This window comes from Gossypium raimondii, chromosome 3 (genome assembly GCF_025698545.1).
Source record: "Gossypium raimondii isolate GPD5lz chromosome 3, ASM2569854v1, whole genome shotgun sequence".
In the NCBI taxonomy this organism is placed as follows: Eukaryota; Viridiplantae; Streptophyta; class Magnoliopsida; order Malvales; family Malvaceae; genus Gossypium; species Gossypium raimondii.
In genome coordinates this window covers 16754076-16777937 of record NC_068567.1, presented here as the reverse complement: position 1 = coordinate 16777937, position 23862 = coordinate 16754076, and the positions used below count along the sequence as shown (strand labels likewise).

Genomic DNA, 23862 nt, shown 5'->3' with positions numbered 1-23862 from the left:
TTGATTGTGCATGAACTTGCACATATCCATCAAAATTGACAACCCCGATTTCCTTGAAGTACTTGCACAAGTCAGCATGGGAGTTGTATATTTAGGTTCAACACTTAGCTTGACTGGTTCTTCTTCTAGCTAAACCCTTGGTTAAGGAATGTTCAGTTCCTTATCAGATTCTTCCTCTTCAGTGTCTGTCACTGAATTAGCTTCAGTTTCAGTTCCATCTATTGACTCCTCTATTTCTGGCTCAGTTGACTTTTCTTGCTCGCCTTGATTCAGTTCATGCACCCTCTCTACTAATCTTTCAAGACCATAATTTGTAATGCATCTTTAAACATATCGCCCCTTCAGATTAACTTGTGTTTTAACACGGGCCTTTAAGCAAAGTGAAGTGATTAATGATGGGAAATAAGCACTTCCTGCCTTCTTTTTAGCACAATCGTGAATCTCCTTGAGGATAATTTTCCAAACATTAATGAAATTTTCTATCAAAATTGCATATAACAAAAGCATTCTTTCCATCGAGATGGTGAAACTATGTGAGATAGGCATAAAACTGTAGCGAACGAAATAAAACCATATATTTTCTACTTGTTTTAAGTATTCTCTTCGACAAGAATGACTCCCATACTTTCTTATAATCCATTGGGATCCCAAATTTGTCACAACATCAAGCACGTGTTGAAGAAAATCCCAATTGATATTGTTCAGCATAGGGTAGTACTCATCTTCTTCAACATCAGGTAAATTAAATAAATCATTGATGGACTTTGAAGTGAGAAGTACCTTTTTCTTTCGAATGATGACTTCAGTAGCATCTTGCGTAGTAAAACTAGCATAGAATTCTCGAACTAGTTCATCATCGGGAAGTGAACGATCATCACAAAATTATTCCCACTTGAGAGCATTGATTTTCTTTCTAATCGATATAGGAACAACAATCAAATCATTACTCTTCACGTCAAAAAAATTTTTTGGCATCATAGGTTGATGTTTGAAGATTGAATCAAATCGCTCTTTCACTTCTTCATCTATCCAAATTAGGTTTTCAAGAGTAGTCTTTGAAGATCTATTTCTTTTGCGAGACATAGTATCTTTTCCTGAAAATTCAGAAAAGTTTCTGCACAAAAGAGAAAAGAGAAATTGGCAAAGTGGGTAGAACTTGCTACGGCTAAAATCTTGCAACGGCAAAAGGGAATTTTGGCAAAAAGGGACGAGAACTAGGGTTTCTTTCGAGATTTGAGGTTGACGGCACAAAAGGGAGATTTAGGGATTTTTAGGGTGTAAGCAAATTGCTTTGAGGGATATTAAGATTAGTAGAATGGAAAGGGGTTTATATAGGAAAAATTAGGGCAACATGTAGCAAAAAATTAGCTACATTAGGGTTACTTGGGCGGCAAGCAATGGTTGTGATGGCAAGGCATGGATTTTTCCCTCCTTTTTGCTATCTTGGGCCTCAAACTCAGACTGTATCTTACTAAAATTGATTAGTACTTGGGCCAAATTTGACCCCCTTTATTAACAGAAAAATTTAAAATTTAAACAGAACAAATGAAATTTAAAAAAAATTAAGTCTTAATTAGAAAATTTCTTCTTAACAAATTACATTAAATTAATTCCCAAGAAAGGTTGGAAGGGTCACAACGGTCCCGCTTAAGTTCTAATCTCCTTAGACAGAATTAATTAAATGTAATAAGTTAAGAAAATAAGTTCTAATTATTTATTTATTTACAAAATGAGTTCATGAAAAATTAAAGGTCTATGAATTTGAGCGAGGATTCAACTTGCTCAACTTCACCATCCTAGTAGTGTTTAAGACATTGACAATTAACTTTAAATGTACCTCCGTAATTGTTGTAAAATTCAATAGCTCCATAAGGATAAACTTGGTAGGTGGTATAAGGTCCTTTCCATCAGGATTTAAGCTTCCAAGGAAATAACTTTAACCTTGAGTTAAACAACAAAACCTTCTAACCCTCTTTAAACTCGCGAGGTTGTATATGACTATCATGACATCTCTTTGATCTTTCTTTACACATTTTGGCATTCTCATAGCAAAATAACCTCAGCTCTTCCAACTCATCAAGTTGTAACATCCTTCTCTCGCTGGCTTGCTTAAGATTAGTGTTCAACTGCTTCAAAGCCTAGTGAGCTTTATTCTCCAACTCTAATGGCAAATGACATGCCTTCCCAAAGACTAACCGATAATGAGTCATTCCTAACGGAGTCTTAAATGTTGTTTGATAGGCCCATAATGCATCATCGAGCCTTCGAGACCAATCTTTTCTGCTAGGGTGAACTACCTTTTCAAGGATACCTTTGATTTCGTGATTCACTCTTTCAACTTGCCCATTAGACTGGGGGTGATAGAGAATAGCAATCTTGTGCTTCACATCATATTTGTCAAGCAACCACTTAAGTCATTTGTTCACAAAGTCAGAACCTTCATCACTAATAATAGCCCTTGGTGTCCCAAATCCTGTAAACACATGCTTATGTAGGAATCGCATCACTACCTTAGCATCATTTGTAGGGTATGCTTCATCTTCAATCCACTTGGATACATAGTCCACAGTAACTAAGATGTATTTGTTCCCATATGAAGAAGGAAATGGGCCTAAGAAGTCAATGCCCTATACGTTAAACAATTCAATCTCCAAAATTTTTATCAATGGCATCTCACTCCTCCTTGATATATTTCCAGACCTTTGGCATTTATCACAGTTCTTCACATAAGCATAAGTATCTTTAAATAGTGTAGGCCAAAAAAACCTACTTGCAAAATCTTTGCTGCAGTACGTGAACCACCAAACTGTCCACCACTTGAAGATGAATGGCAATGATACAAGATCTCAGCAATCTCGCTTTCAACTGCACACTTTCAAATATTATCTGCATATTGTTTAAATAAAAACGGATCCTCCCAAAAATAATACCGACTATCATGAAGGAATTTTTTCCTTTGTTGGTATGTCATTTCTCGAGGAATTATTCCACGTGTAAGATAATTGGCAAAGTTAGCAAACAAGGTATTTCATGAATTCGATTTACCTCAAATAAGTGTTTATCTGGGAAATTCTCGTTGATAGGCACACATGACTGAGTTACCTCATCTTGCTCCAACCTCGACAGATGATCAGCTATTTGATTTTCGACACCTTTTTTGTCTTGGATCTTAAGGTCAAATTCTTGGAGTAAAAGTATCCAACGAATTAGCCTTGGTTGTGCATCTTTCTTCATGAGCAAGTATTTAATGGCCACATTGTTAGTAAATATTTGTAACTTTGGTACCTATAAGATATGAGCGGAATTTGTCAAAAGCAAAAACTATAACGAAGAGTTCCTTTTCGGCTATCATATAGTTGTATTGGGCTCCCACCAAAGTTTCACTTGCTTAGTAAATAGGGTGAAACACTTTATTTCTTCTTTGACCCATCACAACTCCAACAACATAGTCACTGGCAACACACATCAACTCAAAAGGTGAGTTCCAATCAGGTGTAACGATTATTGGGGTTGAGATTAACCACTTTTTTAGCTCTTCAAAAGCTTCTAAACATGATTCTTTGAAATCAAACACTGTATCTTTCTCTATCAACAAACACAACGGTTTAGAAATTTTTGAGAAATCTTTGACAAACCTTTGATAAAAACCGGCATGGCCTAAGAAACTTCTAATTCCTTTCACATTCATTAGGGCTGATAATCTTTCAATTACGTCCACCTTTGCTTTATCGACTTCAATTCCTTTTTTGAGATCTTATGACCTAAGACAATCTCTTCCTTGACCATAAAATGGCATTTTTCCCATTTAAGGACAAGATTCATCTCTTTGCATCTCTTCAGTTCTTAGCCAAATTAGTCAAACATATATCATAAGTGTTACCAAGAATAGAAAACTCATCCATGAAAACCTCAACAAAATTTTCAACCATATCAGTAAATATTGCCATCATGCATCGTTGAAAAGTTATAGGTGCATTCCATAAACCAAAAGGCATTCGCCTAAAAGTAAACGTACCGTATGGACAAGTAAAGGTTGTTTTATGTTGGTCCTCTGGGGTTACAACTATTTGGTTATACCGTGAATAGCCATCTAAAAAATAATAGAATTCATTACCTGTCAGTCGATCTAACATCTGATCCATAAAAGGCAACGGAAAATGGTCCTTTCGAGTGGCTTTGTTCAACTTTCAGTAATCAATACAGATTCTACAACTGGTAAAAGTCTTGTTGGAATTAACTCGTTACACTCATTCTCAACAATCGTGATTCATCCTTTCTTCGGCACAAACTACACCAGACTTACCCGTGAACTATCTGAAATAGGATAGATGATTCCTGCATCTAACCGTTTGATCACTTTCTTTCTCACAACTTCTTTCATAATAGGATTGAGCCTCATTTTCCCATCAATTCGAGCTCTTAAACCTTCTTTTAAAATGATTTTATGTATGCAAAAAGAAGGGCTTATACCTCGAATATCAGCTATGGTCCAACCAATTGCTTTCTTAAATTTCTTTAGAACAACAATTAGTTGCTCCTCTTGATCTTTCGTCAGTTCCGTTGAAATTGACAACTTGGGTTGCACAAATTCTCTAACTTCCAACTCCAACAGTTCAAACCATGTGGATTGAATAAAATTTCCTAGATTGGCTTCCATCAAAACCATGTTTTCTTCACCTTATTCATCCTCCAAAGGGTCAAGATCTAAAGCTTTCTCTAATAGATCTTCTTTAAAATTGCTTTCCATAGAAACCAAGGTTTCTATCTCTTCCATAACTGAACACTCCTCTATCAGATCGGGAAATTTCATTGCTTTAAGAATGTTAAAGGTTACCTGATCATTTTGAACTCACATGGTGAGTTGTCCTTTCTGCACATCAATTAACATACTTCTCGTGGCTAAGAAAGGTCTCCTAAGGATGATCGACACTTCTTTGTCTGGTTCAAAATCTAAGACAATAAAATCAGCAGGAAAAATAAATTTATCGACTCTTACCAAAACATCCTCGATCTTTCATTCGGGATATGCTAAAGATTGATCCGCTAGCTGAAGCGTCACAGTTGTAAGTCTTACTTCACCTATCCCTAACATCTTGAAAATAGACTTAGGCATCAAGTTGATACTCGCTCCTAAGTCACACAAAGCTTTACCACAGTAAGATTCACCAATGTTATAGGGTATAGTAAAGCTTCCTAGGTCTTTCAATTTCAGTGGCAATTTGTTCTGCAAGAATGCCCTGCACTCCTTTGTTAAGGCAATAGTCTCATACTCACTCAGTCGTTTCTTCTTGGACGGTATATCCTTCATAAACTTCACATAAATCGACATTTGTTCTAAAGCCTTCACCAATGAAATATTGATGTGTAACTGCTTTAGAGCATCCAAAAACTTCTTGAATTACACCTCTTGTTTCTGCTTGTTTTGCTGCATTCTTTGCAGCTATGGAGGCGATGAAACTTTCAGTTGAACTGGAAAAATTTTCTGAGTAGGTAAATCTGCATCCAAAGAAGATATTACAATACCTGAATACACTAAGTTAGGGTTTACCTTGTCAAACTTTGCAGATTTTGATTCCTTTGGTGTAGGAACTTCAAGAGGTGGTTGATTCTTCTCAATGGGCTTATCTTCGACATCAATTAATCAGGGTTCTAGAATTTTACCACTTCGCAATGCCACTACCTTGATAAGTTCTTTACCCAAATTTCTTGGATTCTCTGTATCGCTTGGCAAGGTTCCTTGCAGTCTATTACGTAGCTCCATAGCTAACTGACCCATTTGGTTTTCCAAATTTTTCAGTGTTATTGCTTGGCTTTGGATCAAAGCGTCATTATTTGCCTTGTATGCTTTCAAAAAGTTCTCCAAACAGTTTGATTCCTCACCTTGAGGTGGTTTTAGAGCTTGCTGAATAAACACTTGAGATTGGTTGGGTCTTTGCTGTAATAAGTTGTTGTTCGGTCCATTTCCTTGGTTGCTCCAAGAAATGTTAGGATGATTACGCCATGAAGGATTGTAGAAGTTGGACTGGTGTCCTTGTCCATTCCTATTTTGATATTGGTTCCCCACATAGTACACTAACTCGGGATTTAATAGATAATTCTAAAAAGAATGACCTTTCCCACAGTACACACAGGAAACTACTTCAAACGTACTTGGTGGCTGAGCTACAGAATTATTAGTACCATTAGCGGTTAACTATTTTATCATAGAGGAAATAGATGATATCTGAGCTGATAACGAAGTGAGGGCATCAACTTCATGAACTCCGACTACACGTCTTCATGAAGCTATTCGATTTGTTAGCTATTGATAGTTATTACTCATGATCCTCTTGATGATCTCATAAGCCTCATTATAAGACTTAGACAAAATTGCACCATTCGCGGAAGCATCTACCATCAATCTTGTATGTGCATTGAGACCATTATAGAATGTCTCCAACTGGATACAATGAGGAATCCCATGATGAGGACACTCACGAAGTAACTCCTTAAATCGCTCCCAAGCTTCATACAAAGACTCATAATCCAATTATTGGAAAGTTGTGATCTCGCTCCTTAACTTAGCATTTTTTCTTGGTTGGAAATACTTAACCAAAAATCTCTCTGCTAATTCTTGCCATGTAGATATGGAACTTGGTGGCAATGAATTGAGCCATGCTCGTGCTCCATCTCGTAATGAGTACGGAAACAACTTTAAACTCAGTGCGTCTTCAGTCACACCGGCTATCCTGAATGAATCACTCATTTCCATAAACAATCGAAGGTGGAGATATGGATCTTCCATGGGCATACCACTAAGTTGTCTCACCGTTTGTAGCATTTGAAACATCACTGGTTTCAATTCAAACCAGGTTGCCTTAATATTTGGCCTTCTAATTCCTGTGTTTAACTCACTGAAAAGTGGCACAGCATATTGTCTGATGCATCGATCCTTATCATCGGCAATAAGGATAGGATTTCGTACATGATCGGCTTCATTACCTTGGTCTTGATTTTGATTTCTACGGTCCATCTCGACTTGTCTTTGAGCTGTTCGTTCACGTTTTTTTAGTCTGAAAGCTTGCTCAATTTCAAGATCTACAGGGAGTAAATAGATAATTCAGTCTATGCTCATAAACACCTGAAAAGAAAATCAGAAAAATTAAAAATAATAAGTTAGTAATGTTAGAAATAAATCAAATTGAAAATAAATAATTTCACGAAAAAAATGACTATGGAAACAGTTGACAATCCCTGGAAACAGTGCCAAAAACTTGTAACGGGTAGGTTTGTGCAAGTGTACATAGTCGTTATCAAGTAATAAGTAAGTATCGAATTATTGTCTCCACAGGGATTTTATTTGTGCTATGTCACTTAAGTTGTAAATTTATATTAACAATTTGGTAAATAAAAACACAATATAGTTGAGAAGTGGTGATTAAAATATATTAAACTAAATCCAATGATCCCTAATGCAAATTATCCTAAGTATGCAAACTATATGAATGAAATAGATTTTAGTAAAATTAAACACAATTTGCAACAATTATAACATAAATGAACTAGAACAATTACTTCAATTAAACTCAATTTATTATCAACATACTTAAGAACATTGTTGTAACCCAAGAGCAAAGAACAAAGAACACATAGAAAACATCTTTATATTAAATTAAAGAAAAGGAATATTAAACCCAATTCAGAGTGGTTGTCACCCAAGACTCTGACTGATGAGACTCCTTCGTTCCTTTGCTTTGCTCCTTTGCTGATGGCACTCCAAGGTGGCCGACCAAGGGTTCTTTAAAAGGCTTAATTGCTAAAATCTCTATGAAGAGATAATGCTAGGTGTGGGAATGGAAAATGTTAAGAGAATTTGGAGAAAAGAGAGAATGATGAATGATGAAAATGAATGAGGAATGATTAAGGGATGATGAATGAAGGAATGAAAGGGTTTTATTTATAAGTGAGGAGAGGGGGATAGTTTGCTAAATATAGTGGATGTTAACCTCTTCAAATCTCCTCAAATTGTGGTCGGCCATGCTTTGTAGCTTTTGACTTGCTTTTTTTTTCCTGATTTTTAAGCAATTTTGGATGCCACGCAACTCAGGACTGAGACTCGGTCAATCGTAAATCTTCGAGCAAATCTCTAATTTCTTAAACACTGCAAAGACCTTGTGTAATTAAACCAAAGAATGGTTTAAATGGACAGCCATGTGTAGCCGAATATTGGGTTGACTTGGTCTCCAATTTGGATGTTTTGTAATCCAGAAAAGCTATCAGACCTATCCATAATAAATTAACAAGTTAGAGGACCAAAGAATAAAATTTTTCCAATTTAATTAATTAATTAAAACGCAAATTATTAATGAAATATTTTAAAATGAATTATTAAATATAATTTTATATTTTATTATTTAATTTAATCATGCATGACCCACTTTATGTCTTAAAAAAACATAATATATTCAAATTAAAATAAAATAAGCCATTTATTGCATGAAAACTATATAATAAAGCATAAAATCACATTTTAATAATTTCTATGTCCTAATTTCATATTTTCACATATTTCATTAATTTATTAAACAAATACTTAGTTTTAACAACGGATTTAAGTAAAAGGTGATACATTACATAGGAAAAATCCTATATATTTTTCCGTTTACACATATGCAACTTGCTGGTTAGACTTTTTGACATACATATTTGTTTCAGCCTCTTCCATAATGCAGCGGTGGTCTTTTTTGTCATCACATCCTGTAAAATTTCATTAGATAATTGCAAATGTAATTATGTTAATGTCTTTCGATCCTTACGCTTCTTTTCTTCATCTGTTAATGTCAAAGCCATCTTATCTATCCCTACCAGGGCATCCTCCAGATCTATCTGTGCAAGAACTGCTTTCATTTTTATCTGCAACAACATTAATATGGTGTTGCTATCGAACAGCGTAATTTCCTACTTCAAAGACGCTAATACCATCATTGAGATAACAACCCAGAAGCTCAGATACCAATTTGTGAAAGTAGAATTTCGGTAATGATAATATATGGAAAAGAAAAGAGAAATAAAAATAAAGAACACATAGATTTTTCCTTGGAAACCCTTTCAGGAAAAAACCACGGACGGAGAAGAAGAAAATTCACTATGTCGAATTCGAATGAGTACAAGAGGAGTATACTATGTCTATTTATAGGCTTCTAAAACCATATTCTAATAGGAGTTGGAAGATTGAAACACCTTATTCTAATCAATATCAAATAGATGGAGTTTAATAAGGTTTAAAAAACCTTATTCTAAAATAAAATAAAAGAAGTGTAGTTCTATATGGATTTTACTTTTATTTTATTTTACCACTATATTTTATTTATTTGAATAATAAAATAACATTTAAAACATATAAAATTAAAAGAAATTATTCTTTATTTTAATAATAAAATAACATTTAAAACATATAATATTAAAAGAAATTAAAACTTAAACTGCCCACCATCTTAAGAATGGGTAATTTATCCGTTAAGGCCATCCAATTATGATTCTTTAATCAATTAACACATTTAAACTAATAGTGATTAATTTTTTCAACTATTACGATTTAGTCCTTTTGCTTAATTAACCATCTAAACATTAAAATTTCTTAACTAAACTTTAATACAACCTTAACAACACTCGTAAATATTTATAAAAATATTTACACTTAATTTATAGAAAGAGGTCTCGATACCTCATTTTCTAAAACCACTTGGCTTTAGGGTCACATCATTTGAACCTAATTTTTCTTCCATTTAACACAAATAATAAATCAAAATTTATCATTACACCATATATTACTTGTAAATATTAAATAATAATATTTACAGACTCACACGTCAAATTTGTGATCCCGAAACTACTATTCTGACACTTCAAAGAAATGAGTTGTTACAAATATGGTCTTCATCAAAAAGAACGGAAGTACTTCTTACGTAGATAAAAGGGGAATCTAGAAAGTTTACATCGACATAAATCTCTCAAACAATTTTTCCTAAAATGCCGTCGAGGTGCATAGAAAAAATATTCCACTTATGTTTTTTTTTCATGTGTGAAATGATATGCGAATTTGTAAATGTACACATTGAATCAAGTAATAAAGTAGTAAGTAAGATCGTCTCCACAGGGATCGATTAGGATTACTTTGGTTATCATTATGAACTATATGAATCAGGCTATGGCAAAAATAGAATAAAAAAATTATAAAGGATAATCACGTATGCAATATTAAAATCAGATAACTAGCTTAAAATGTTGTCGCAATTTAACAAGACAAAGTTGAAAGGAACTACGTCGTTGAACGGGACGGTTGGAATTATTCAGATTATATCCTTATAACATAATAATGCCATGACAAAGTTTTAACCAGTTTACTATTCAGATTCTAGCTTCAATAGTTTGCTTGTTTAGAGAGTCAGACTTCAAGCTACCATTCCTAAGGCTTTGCATGTCTACAAGCTTGAAGGATGATACCCAATACTGTTTCTTCCTTACTCTGTATAGAGCGCAACTCTATGTCTAGAGTGTTGAAAATATTCTCTCGATTTCTCACTTGTATCATTCGATCACAATCCAACTCATCTAACCTTTTCAGAATTAAATCAAGTTGGTGAACATACCATCTATGTGTAGAGATTGCTTGAATGCATTCAAAATAACACAAATTGAATGAAACAGTAGATTTAATCAAGATAATGCATGGTCATTAATTGAAATAAAGATTCATCAAGTAATTCCAACCCGATGAGATTAGCTCATGGGTTGGAAATTAACATCCAAAATAAAGGTATCATTCAACAACATCATTTAACTGTTAAAATTCACATAAATTAATTAAGATAATGAAGGAAGACCTTTAGAAAGCTTTCGCCAAATCAGCTCAAACTCTAGTGCCATATTGTGTAAGACCCAAGGTTGAATGCTTCGTCCCCTTCCTTGTGTCTCTACTCTGTGCTTTAGCTGCTACCCTCTCTTCTTTTCTCTAGATTTTTCACAAGAGTTTGTTGGAGAGAAAAAAATGCTCTCCTAATTCCCCTCTTCAATCCGCGTGTAAAATCTCGCTCTAGAATTTTCCTCTCTTTCTTCTTTTATAGGCAGGTCCCCTCTCTTAGTGTAATAACACGCTCTTAGTGAAATCAAACTATTGATTTTGAGACCACAAATTTGATGTGAGAATATTTATTTTATTATTATTTTAATGCCTACAGTATGTTAGCAAGGTTGTATAAAAAATTCATTAAGAAATTTTGACGTTTGCATGCTTAATTTAGTGAAAAAGACTAAATCGAAAAAGGTGCAAAATTAGAGTTCTATAAGTTAAAGGTACTAAATGATTATGAAATTAAATATTTAAGGGATTTATGTGGTAATTATACAATTTTTTTATGAGCGGACTATTATGGACATTAAACATGTGATTTTAAAGGTTAATTAATAAGGTTAAAATTGTAATTCAATAAATAACTTAAAATAAAATATAGTAATAGAAAGTATCATCTTCCAACATGAGTTTCACCACTGAAATTAGGGTAGAAAGAAGCCATAGCAAGCTTGAATATTCGGCTACATTAATCTCTTGCATGTAAGTACAATATCATTACGTTTTTAATGATTTTTATGTTTTTGCAGTCGTTGTAGCTTAATCTAGCTAGCCCAGAGAATAATTTGCAAAACTTTTAAAAGGTAAGGGTTCTTCCATGAATATATTCATGTGATTTTTGAGTTTTGATGGAAGAAAATAAATCTTTGTTGATAGATAAACAACTTTTGTAATGTGAATTTTGTTCAAAATATCAAATAGGGATTTATTTGTAAAATGTGTAAAATAAATGGTGAAAATTGTGAAATTACAACGTTTATGAGTTGATATGGATCTATATGAAATTCGGCTAGCTTGGGTAGGGATGAGGTTGCATGAATTTGAAATTATGAGCTTAAGGACTAAATTGTAATGAAATAAAAATAATAAGGGCAAAGCATAATTTTACAAAAATATTAATGTGGATTGAATTGAATAGAATGGTTATTAAATAGATTGAATTTATTTATTTAGATCAAGGTAGACCTTGTACGGCTTTAGATCAGGGTAAAGAAAAAGCTTCAGATTAGTCGACTCCATTTCTACCCCTGTTTTCACATTCTTGCAACTTTTTCTTAAAACCTCTAATTTGTTTCAAATTAGTCCTAAATTGCTTCTAAATGATTTTTAGGGCCTCGAAGGTCCATTTTAAATCCCAATTGTATCTTTTTGATAGGATTTTAATGAGTTTTTGTTAATTACTATTGAATGACATTAATGACATATATTTTGATATAAATTGTTTAGTAATTGAATGTTTTAAGTTACATTTTTACGGCAATCCTCTGTAACCCTATTTCGGAAACAGATACGGGTTAGGGGTGCTACACTCAGCACACACATTTCTCCATTTTTTTCAGGTGGATTTATCGGGTACAAGTATAGCTGGCTAAGAGTTGCACAGATCAGGTGTTGCGTCAGCATCTTCCTGGAATTGCCATGGCAGTTATGTTGGCAATCTGTCAAACCTTTTTCCATGACAATACTTCACTCCTTCATTTATCTTCTTCCTTCCTACACCTGCTACAAATAGAAACAATTCCTTCCCTTCCACCAACAAAAGAAACATATAGTAACATTGAAAGTACAATCCAAGCTTCGTAATGCAATGTTATAAAAATATCCTAAAAATACAAATATATCCACTTTAAGTACAGAAAATTAATCAAGTTTAGATGCCTGTAATATAACCATTTTCAAGAATTATCATTTTCCTACTATTGAGGACACAGATTCATCGTATCCCATATGGTGCATCTTTAAACACGAACCCTTACTCAAAACAAAAGGCTACTTCGCGATGTTGCCGTTATATCTTGTGGCTACAGCAGCGTTAAGAATTCCTTTGGCTGAGTAGCACCAGCCCTTAATGATTCAACAGTTTTGGAAGCAACTTTGGCACAATTTATTGGAAAAAACTAAAAGAAATCTTTGAGTAGGTAATAGAAGAAAAGAAATTAGAGATTGAAAAAAAAGAGTAATAAAAATGAAAACTTTAGAAGAAACTTAAGAGACATTAGGTGTTGAAAATAGGGAAATAAGGGGATAGTGATGACAGTTCAACAAAATTGAAGCGTGCTAGGGAAGTTGCGTGACGTGGAGGAGGAAAGATGAAAACTAAGAGGAGTTTTTTGGGGGAAAATGTGAAGTGCCCTAATCCTAAAAAGTTTAACTTCCCTTCTATGGGCTCGTCCAATAATAGAAACAGCCCAACTAAAAAGAAATCTCTCCCTTTGGGCTCATCTTCCTGATCATCCTCACGTTACCCATTACCTAGTTTGTCAAAATGATACAACAAAATCTACCTAATATCGCAACTACTCATTCTTTATTTTGTCTCTAGAAATTATAAAAAACTATTCAACAATACATACAAAAATTGAAACAATATTAAATAAGTACTAAAAATTAAAGTAAAACGATTAAAGTTAAGAAAGATAACATAAATTGTTAGCTCAAACATCTCAGAGATCAATGAAGTGATTGTCTCGATCTACATGGGCACCCCAATAGTGTTTTAAGCGTTGCCCGTTGACTTTAAATGTGACCCTTGTTTTCAAATTATTGATATTAACATCTCTATGAGGATACACTTGGGTTACTTCAAACTGACATGACCGGCGAGATTTTAATTTACCAGGAAACAATTTGAGCCTAGAGTTAAATAACAACACCTGTTGTCCTGGTACAAATTTCCTTGGCAAAATTATTTTATCGTGCCAATGCTTGGTCTTTACCTTGTAGAAGTTAGCATTTTCATATGCTTGTGCTCAGAACTCCTCCATTTCATTAAAGTTTAACAACCTTTTATAGCCAGCAGCAACCCAATCCATGTTTAGTTTCTTAATAGTCCAAAATGCTTTGTGGTCAAGTTCAATAGAAGGTAACATGGCTTGCCATAGGCAAGCTTAAAAGGTGACATCCCCAATTAAGTTTTGTATGTGGTATGATACTATAACAACCTATTTTTAGTGAAATTGGAGTAGTGGTTTCGGGACCACAAATCTAACGTGAAAATACTTTTTTAAAATTATTTTAATGTCTACAGCGTGATAGTAAAGTCATATAAAAATTTCGTTAAGAAATTTTATTGTTTGCATGCTTGATTCAATAAAAATGACTAACTCGCAAAAGGTGCGAAAATTGAGTTCTATATGCTAAAGGTACTAAGTAACTATAAAATTAATGTGTAAGAGTTCTTATGTGGTAATTAAGCTATTTAAAATTTGAGTGGACGTTTATGTGCATGATTAAGTGAATTTAATGATAAATAACAAAGGTTAAAAGTGTAATTTAATAAACAAAGTAAATTAAATTAAACAAAAGCAAGGTATTATCTTCCTATTCTTATTCCCACCGAATTTGTAACCTAAAAGAACCATAGGAATAGCTTGAAATTGTTGACCATCTTTCTCTCTTGCTTATAAGTGGTTTTTGATTCTGTTTTTAATGGTTGTTGTTGATCGTCTAACAAATTCTGCACATTTTATTTCGGTACGTACAGGTTACTCCCTTAGGTGATTAGCTGAATTATACGTTTCTGAGATTGTCAGATTGCACGAGGTGTCAGTTTCCATCATTTCAGATAAATATTCGAAGCTTACATCGTGATTATAGAAAAAATTGCAGGAAGCTCTTAATACGTGGTTGCATTTTAGCACAGCATTTCATCCTCAGACCAATGGTTAGTCCAAGCAAGTAATCCAAATACTCGAGGATATGCTACATTGTGCATACTAGAATTCGAAGGCAACTGGGAGAAATATTTATCGTTGGTCAAATTTGCGTATAATAACAGTTATCAGTCGAGCATAAATATGACATCGTATGAAGCTTTGTATGGTCGTAAATGCCAAACTTCGCTATACTAGACTTAGCTCAGTGAGAAAAAGACACACGGGGTTAATTTGATTAGGAAGATTGAAGAAAAAGTAAATAGTGATTCGAGATAGTTTAAAAGCTACTTCGATCGTCAAAAATCGTATATAGATTTTCAATGTAAAGACATTGAATTTCAAATTGGTGACAGAGTATTCGTGAAAGTACTGACCTGGAAGAAAATTCTTCATTTTGATCACAAAGGAAAACTAAGTCTGCAGTTTATTGGGCCGTATTAGATTATTGAAAGAATCGTACAAGCAATGATTAGCTTTGCCGTTAGAATTAGAAAAGATTCATAATTTTTTTCACGTATCGATGTTACGACAGTATCAATCTAATCCTTCACATATTATTTCACCGACAGATGTTGAGATTCAGCCTGATATGTCGTACAGCGAAGAACTTATTAGAATTTTGGCTTGAGAGGTTAAAGAATTGAGAAATAAGAAAATAGCTTTTGTAAAGGCTCTTTGGAAACGTCACGGGATAAAGGAATCCACCTGGGAACCCGAGGAAGTAATAAGAAAACAATATTCGAACTTCTTTTCTGGTAAGATTTTCGGGGACAAAAAGTTTTAGGGGGCGAGAGTTGTAACAGCCCGTTTTTAGTGAAATTGGCATAATGGTTTTGGGACCACAAATATGACATGGAAATTTCTATTTTAATATTATTTTAATTTCTACAGCATGATAGTAAAGTCATATAAAAATTTCGTTAAGAAATTTTATTATTTGCATGCTTAATTCGATAAAAAGGACTAAACCGCAAAAGGTGCAAAACTTGAGTTCTATAGGCTAAAGGTACTAAGTAGCTATAGAAATAATGTGTAAGAGTCTTTATGTGGTAAATTACCGCATTTAAAATGTGAGTGGACATTTATGTGCATGATTAAGTGAATTTAATGATAAATAACAAAGGTTAAAAGTGTAGTTTAATAAATAAAGTAAATTAAATTAATCAAAAACAAGGTATCATCTTCCTATTCTCATTCCCACCAAATTTTTAACCTAAAAACACCGTGGGAATAGCTTGAAACTTTTGGCCATCTTTCTCCCTTGCATGCAAGTGGTTTATGATTTCGTTTTTAATGATTTTTATGTTTTTTGGAGTCGTTGTAGCTTCATCTAGCTAGCCTAGGGACTAATTTGTGGAACTACTAAAATACTAGGGTTTTTACCATTAATGAATGTGTATGAGTTTTGATGATTTTTGGAAGAAAATTATTAGTTGATGTTAGATAAACAACTTTAGTTAAGTGATTTTTGATGAAGTTGTCAAATAGGAATTAAATTGAAAAATGTGAAATATTCTTGGTGTAAATTGTGAATTAATGAAATGTGTGGGCTGCTATAAGGTTTTAGTATATTCAACTAGGCTTGGATAGGGGTGAAATTACATGAATTTCATTTTACGAGCTTAAGGACTAAATTGAAAAAAGCTAACGTATAGGGGTAAAATTGTACTTTTTCTAAAATATGAATTTGTGTTAAATTGAATAGAATAATTATTAAATTTAGTTGAGTTTATTTATTTATATCAAGATAAACCACGTACAGCCCTAGACCGAGGAAAGAAAAAGCTTCAGATTAGTCGATTTCATTTTCTACGTTTATCGTCAAGGTAAGTTCGTATGGTTAAATAATGTTTTTTATTTTGATTTAAGTGCTATTATTACATAATATTAATTTGTGGTTGATGGAAAAGCCCAATGGTATTCATTGACGGGTGAAATGGGATAACTTCGGCTATAGACTATGAAAAGGGATAACTTCGGCTATCGATTATGAAAAGGGATGGTGACAACCATCAATTATGAAAAGGGATGGTGATGACCATCGAACTATGAAAAGGGATGGCTTCGACTATCGATCATGAAAAGGGATGGCTTTCGCTATCAAATTATGAAAAGAGATGGTGACAACCCTCGAACAATGAAAAGGGATGGTGAAGATCATCAAATTATGAAAAAGGATAGCTTTGGCCATCGAATTATGAAAACGGTAGCCTCGGCTATCGAATAAAGGAAAGGGATGTGTCAACCATCGTATTATTTCCTCATGTGAGCTTCGGTAAGAGCTTTCACTGTAATTTACATTATTATGATGGAAGGTAGGAAAAGTGTACCTTTATGGTAATGAAAAGCATGAATGTATATATATAAATTTATGAATTAGTTATTATCATGTTGAATTGATTTATACATGCTTTGTGAGTTTATAATGTATTCACAAGCTTAAACCATATTTGTTACGAGCTTACTAAGCATGACATGCTTAACTCTGTGTTTATTTTTCTATGTTTATTAGTTTATCGGAAGGTTGTTCGGGTTGGAAAGTCGTCAAAAATATATCACACTATCTATCGGCTATATTGGTACTTTTAGATGTTTTTAAGTTTGGTTATAATGACATGTATAGGTATTTTGGTTGTTAAAATGGCCATTTGATTTGGATTCTGTTTTGGTATTTTGCTGGTGTAATGGCATAGTTTGATATGTATGTAAATGGTATTGAATTGGTTGATGTTTTGGCTTGTTAAGTTTAAATGTATAAAGATGAAATGGTAACCTAAAATAAATGTTAAAAATTGTCTTGTGATTGTTGGAAATGTGGTGAATTGATACTTGTTATGTAGGACCTATATGGTTATTTGGTATTAGTTTTGGATTGGCATATTTGGTACCCAATGGTATGTGATGGCTAGGTAATTTAAATGTTTTGAATTGATGCAAATTTAGTTGAAAGTTAGATGGTTATTTTGATCAATTTCAAAGTATGATTATACATGTTTGAATGCTGTCATTTGAGGTGCCTATGGGCATATTGGTTGTATGGTTATATACCATGTTTGATCAGCTAGAATATGCATGATTTTGCTGCCTTGTTATGGCTTGTGTATATGTGCAATTTTGGTTGTAGGTATATGCTATGTTGGGTGAGAAAAATGACTTGTAAAATTACCTATTTTCATCCACACGGGGCAGAGACACGGGTGTGTGTTTCAGCCGTGTGTGACACACAGTCAGGGGACAAGGCCGTGTGTCCCCTGTAGCTTTCAAAATGGCTGCAAGTCAAGCTGTTACAAGGCATAGTAGACGACCTGGCAGACGGGCATGTGGCTTGGCCGTGTGACCCAAGTCAGTGAGTTACACGGGTACGAGCATAGGCTGGGACATGACCATTTGTCCTTGCTTCGAATGCCCACACGGCCTGAGACACGGGCGTGTTTCTTGGCCGTGTGAGTCACACAGCCTGACCACATGGCTGTGTCACCCCTACAGTGTTGAAAATTTTAAATGTTTTCTAAAAAATTCTCTGAGTTTCTGATTTAGTCCTGATTTATTTTTAACGCGTATTTGGGGCCTCGAGGGCTCGTATAAGGGACAATATGTATGTTTTGACTTCATTTTAATATGATTATTGATTTGATATGAAATGTTTTTAAGTATGTGTTCATATGATTTGAAAACTCTGGTAATGCTCTGTAACCCTATTTCTGATATAGATATAGGTTAGGTGTGCTCTAGATACACCCACAAAGCTTCATCCAATATGGTAGACCAGTCCTTACGAGTAGGATACACCACTCTTTCCAAAAAAAATTAATTTCCCGATTAGAAATTTTATCTTGTCCATTTTTTTGGTATGGTATGCTGTGCCAATCTTATGTTTTACCCCATATTGTTGTGAAGCACTAGCTAACAACTTACAGTCAAAATGAGACCCCTCATCGCTAATAATGGCTCTAGGTGTACAAAATCTTGTAGAAATGTTCTTATGTAAAAACTTCATTACTGACCTTGCATCATTAGTAGGAACGGCAGCAGCCTCGACCCACTTAAAGACATAGTCCACTACTAACGGTATGTACACCTTACCAGCTAATGGTGGAAATGGATCCATAAATTCTATTCCACATACATCAAACAACTCAATCTCTAGTATACTTTGCAATGGCATTTTGTGCATCCTAGACAGAGTCCCTATTCTCTTACAACGGTCGCATGATTGATAGAATTCATGAGTATCCTTGAATAGACTTGGCCAATAAAACCCTGACTAAAGTACTTTGGCAGCAATCCTCATGCCTCAGACATGTCCTCCGTACGAAGCTGAATGACAATATTGTAGAATGCTACATATGTTGTCATCAGGAACACATTTCCTAATTATTTGATCAACACAATTTTTAAACAAGAAAGGTTCATCCCAATAATAATGTTTGGCATCATGAAGAAATTTTTGTTTTCTCTGACTGTTGAGATCAAGTGGCAACACACCACTCACTAAATAATTCACTATGTCAGCAAACCAAGGTAATGTCGTGGCAACTAACAACTGTGCGTCGTGAAATTCTTCTTTAATAAGTGTATCATGACTACCTTCACTTTCAAAATCTATCCTTGACAAGTGATCAGCCACTTAATTCACAGTCTCTTTCCGATCTCTAATTTCTAAGTCAAACTCTTGCAGTAACAATATCCACCTAATCAACTTTAGTTTATCATCTCTTTTGCTCATTAGATAGTTAATAGTAGAGTGATCTGTGTAAACTATGACCTTTATACCAAATAGGTAAGAACGAAACTTATCAAACACAAACACCATAGCCAATAACTCATTTCCACGGTAGTGTAATTAAGTTACGCTTCCAATAAATTTCTATTAGCATAGTATATTTCCCGCAGTATTTTGTCTTTCCTTTGCCCTAGCATGGCCCCCATAGCATAATCGATGGCGTCACACAAGAGTTAAAAAGGTAGTGTCAATTTCGGAGCTACTACAGTTGGTGCTGCTATGAGTTGTTTCTTTAACTCTTCAAAGGCTACCAAACATTGTTCATCAAAATTGAAAGGTCTATTTTTCTCCAACAAAGTGTACAAGGGTTTAGATGTCTTTGAAAAATCCTTAATGAATCTTCTATAAGAACTCGCATGACCTAAGAAACTTCTAATACCCTTGACACAGGTCGCAGGTGGCAATTTTTCTATCACCTCAATTTTTGTTCTGTCTACTTCAATTCCACTCTGTGATATCCTATGCCCCAGGAAAATTCCATCATGAACCATGAAGTGGTATTTCTCCCAATTTAAAACAAGATTCATTTCTTCACAATGGAACAAAACTAATTCCAGATTTTTCAAACAATCTCAAAATCATTCCCGAACACAGAAAAATTATCCATAAAGACATTAAGAAAATTTTCTACCATGTAAGAGAATATGACCATCATACAATGTTGAAAAGTTGTTGGGGTATTACATAACCCGAATGGCATCCATTTGAATGCAAAAGTACCATATAGACATGTGAAAGTTGTCCTCTTTTGGTTATTGGGAGCTATGATAATCTGATTATATCTTGAGTAACCATTCAAAGAATAGTAGAAAGCTTTCCCAGCTAACCTATCAAACATCTGATCAATGAATGGTAGGGAAAATGGTCATTCCTTGTTGCCTTTTAACCCTGCAGTAATCCATATATACTCTCCATCCTATCACAGTGCGAGTTGGTATGATCTCATTGTTGCCATTACTTACCACTCTGACCCCTCCTTTCTTGGGTACACATTGCACAGGACTCACCCATGATCTGTCTAAAATTGAGTAAACAATGTCAGTGTCAATCCACTTAACAAACTCTTTCTTGACAACTTCTTTCATGATCGGATTTAGTCTTCACTATTGCTCAATGGATTTCCTAGGGCAATCCTCAAACAAAATCTTATGCATATAGAATATAGGGCTAATTCCCTTTATCTTAGTTAGGGTCCATCCAAATGCCCTCTTAAATCACCGAAGAACTTCTAACAGCCTTGACTCTTTTTCGAGTGTCAGCTCCACAGAAATTATTACCGGTAAAGTACTATTGTCGCCTAAATATGCATACTTCAAATAATGTGGCAAAGATTTTAACTCTAGTGTACTTTATAGAAGGTTTAGGAGGATTGAAAGGTCAATTTGATAAATCCAAGGACTCAAACTTCTTCCCTAGTCTATCCACTATCTGTTTGGCTACCATAAATTTACCAAATTCCTCAAAACTTATTATATCACTATACTCAAGTGAGTCTTTGTCACAGTCAGAATTATGTGGCAAGATATGGTGAACTCTTCCAATGATGTTTCTATTAACCCAACGACGTGGCATTCAGCATTAAAATCGGCACATTTCAAAGCATTAAACACAGTGGAGGTAACATGTTGATAATGTACCCTCATGGTTAGCTTACCCTTTTGTACATCAATTAAACTCCTTCCTGTAGCAAGAAAAGGTCTTCCAAGAATAATTGGCACATCTTGGTGAACTTCACATTCTAAAATAAGGAAATCCACAGAAAAGATAAATTTATCTGCTTTTACAAGTACATCTTCAATTTTACCTTCCGGATGAGCGTAGGATCGATCAACCAGTTGCAACGTAACCGTAGTAGGTCTCACTTTTCCAATTCATAGCTTCTTGAAAATAGACAGAGACATTAGATTTATACTCGCTCCCAGATCACATAATGCCTTACCAACATAATGTTTCCCAGTTGAACATGGGATAGTGAAACTCCTTGGGTCATTCAACTTTAGAGGTAATTTATTTGTCAACATTGCTATGCAACCTTCAATAAGAACAATAGTCTCAAATTTTCCCAATATGTGCTTCTTTGACAATATATCTTTCATAAATTTCATGTAGTTGTGCATTCGCTCCAAAGCTTCAACCAGTGGTATGTTAATACAGAGTTGTTTCAAAACCTCCAAAAATCTTTTGAACTGAATATCCTTCTTAGAATTATGAAATCACTAAGGAAAAGGTAAAGGTGGTTGTCCTTCAGATACCTGATATTCTTTTGCCATGGCATTCCTGTTGAAAACATGATCTGGGTCTGCCACCACATTTTGCTGCTTACCCTTTTCAGCTGCAGTATGTTTTTCAGACAACTCTGAGGTCTTTACCTGGTTTTTATTGAAGTTATGCTCTCCTGTTGTGGCATGTTGAGCAACATAATCAAGATGAGTTCCAATTCTAAGAGTGACGGTCTTGCACTACTCTTTCCATGGTGATCTGGAATTCTGTGTATCACTTGGCATTACCCTTTATGGTCTCAAATTTAAATCATTTGCTATTTGCCCCAGTTGATTGTCAAAAGGTAGGAGAGACACAGTCTGACTCTAAATTGCAGTATCATTCTTGGCCATATATTCTTTCAGCAAAACTTCAACAAATGATGATGATGAAACCGATGTCTAACCTTGCTGGACATTTTGCCTCAGTAGAGGTTGAGTGTAACTAGGCGGTGCATTGATGGCATTCTAACTTGTCGTATTGGTCCCACTTATTAATTATTCCAACTAAAGTTCGAATGTTGTTTCCACTCAAGATTATATGTGTTGGAATAGGGGCTATTGTTTCGATTGAAGTTGCCCATGTACCACATTGATGTTGGATTTTATGGGCATTCATCAAACACATGGTCTTCACCATGATAAACACACGATAGCTCGACTGATTTTATCTCCTGGACTGTAGTAGGCCTTTTCATTTTTGTTAATCATATTAGCCAAGGATAACACCTGGGCTATCAATGAAGTGATTGTGTCCAGCTCCATAGTACCAGCAACTCCCTTGCTTGTCCCAACTCTTGTGGTATGATATTGATAATCGTTTATGGCAATCTTTTCCAAAATCTCATCTGCTTCATTATAATATTTATCCAACAAAGTACCATTGGTCGAAGCATAAACTACCATCCTCATATGTGCATTAAGCCCATTATAGAATATCTTTGTATGAGTTTAGTGTTGAAACCCGTGCATCGAACATTTTTGAATTAAATCTTTAAATCATTCCCAAGCTTTATATAGTGTTTCATCCTCCAATTACCAAAAAGGTGTGATGTTATTTCTAAGCTTAGCATTTATATTTGGGAGATTATACCATAGCAAAAACCTCTGGCAAAGATTATTCTATGATGCCACTATTCCTGACAACAAAGCATTCAACCATGCTCTCGCACAATCTCTTAAAGAATATGCAAATAGTTTAAGTCGTAGAGCGTCTTCTAGCACACCCTATTTCCTAAACAAGTCAAAAATCTCTAGAAAAAGTTGTAAATGCAATCTTGGATCTTCAGTGGGCAGGCCACCAAGCTATCCTACTGTTTGCAACATTTGAAACATTACTGATTTCATTCAAACTGCTCTTGGATTGGTCTATCTCGGTCATCTAACACCCCATGAACATGAGGATTAGCGCCTTGACCATTCAAATTGTCATCCATACCAGGTATCACCCTACGAACAGGAGGATTAGCATATTGACTATTTGGATTATCATTTACACCAGGATTATTCTCGTTATTAGCCATTTTCGCAGTTCTTTTTGCCTTGTTCGTAAAGTTTTTTCAATTTCTAGGTCAAAAGGATATTCTTTGTTAGCAGGAATGCCTATACTTATGCACTGATGGCAAAACTATAGGAAGTACAATAAACTATGTTAAATAAAACTAACAAAATTAAGTAAAATAGCCAAACCAAATAACACAAAATTGTCAATCTTCGGCAATGGCACCGAAAACTTTTCGTGTGTGAATCAGATATGTGAACTGTGCAAGTATGCATGTCGAATCAAGTAATAAAGTGGTAAGTGGGATCATCTCCACAAGGACTGGATTAGGTATAGAAAAGTTATAACACTAAGTAATGTTATGGCAAGGTCAAGTTAAGAACACAGTGGTAATTTAAAATAATAAAGATGAGTGCGAAATATATACTGACTGATATTGGAAAGTGCTAAGGAAAAGCAAGAGAAAAAAATGCAATGGCAATTACGAGAATATTTATGTGAATAAAACGTGACTGAAGAAATAAATAACTAAGAATCTGACCTTACTGTCAGTCATG

At 34.4% G+C, this 23862-nt stretch overlaps 2 non-coding genes across 2 annotated transcripts; both read left to right on the top strand.

Moving 5' to 3' along the window:
- Nucleotides 1–6455: 6455 nt before the first annotated feature.
- Nucleotides 6456–6562, top strand: LOC128040068 (small nucleolar RNA R71). Its single transcript, XR_008194728.1, has one exon. It is a non-coding gene; the product is annotated as a small nucleolar RNA R71 (small nucleolar RNA).
- Nucleotides 6563–22765: 16203 nt separating this feature from the next.
- Nucleotides 22766–22872, top strand: LOC128040228 (small nucleolar RNA R71). Its single transcript, XR_008194886.1, has one exon. It is a non-coding gene; the product is annotated as a small nucleolar RNA R71 (small nucleolar RNA).
- Nucleotides 22873–23862: the final 990 nt, after the last annotated feature.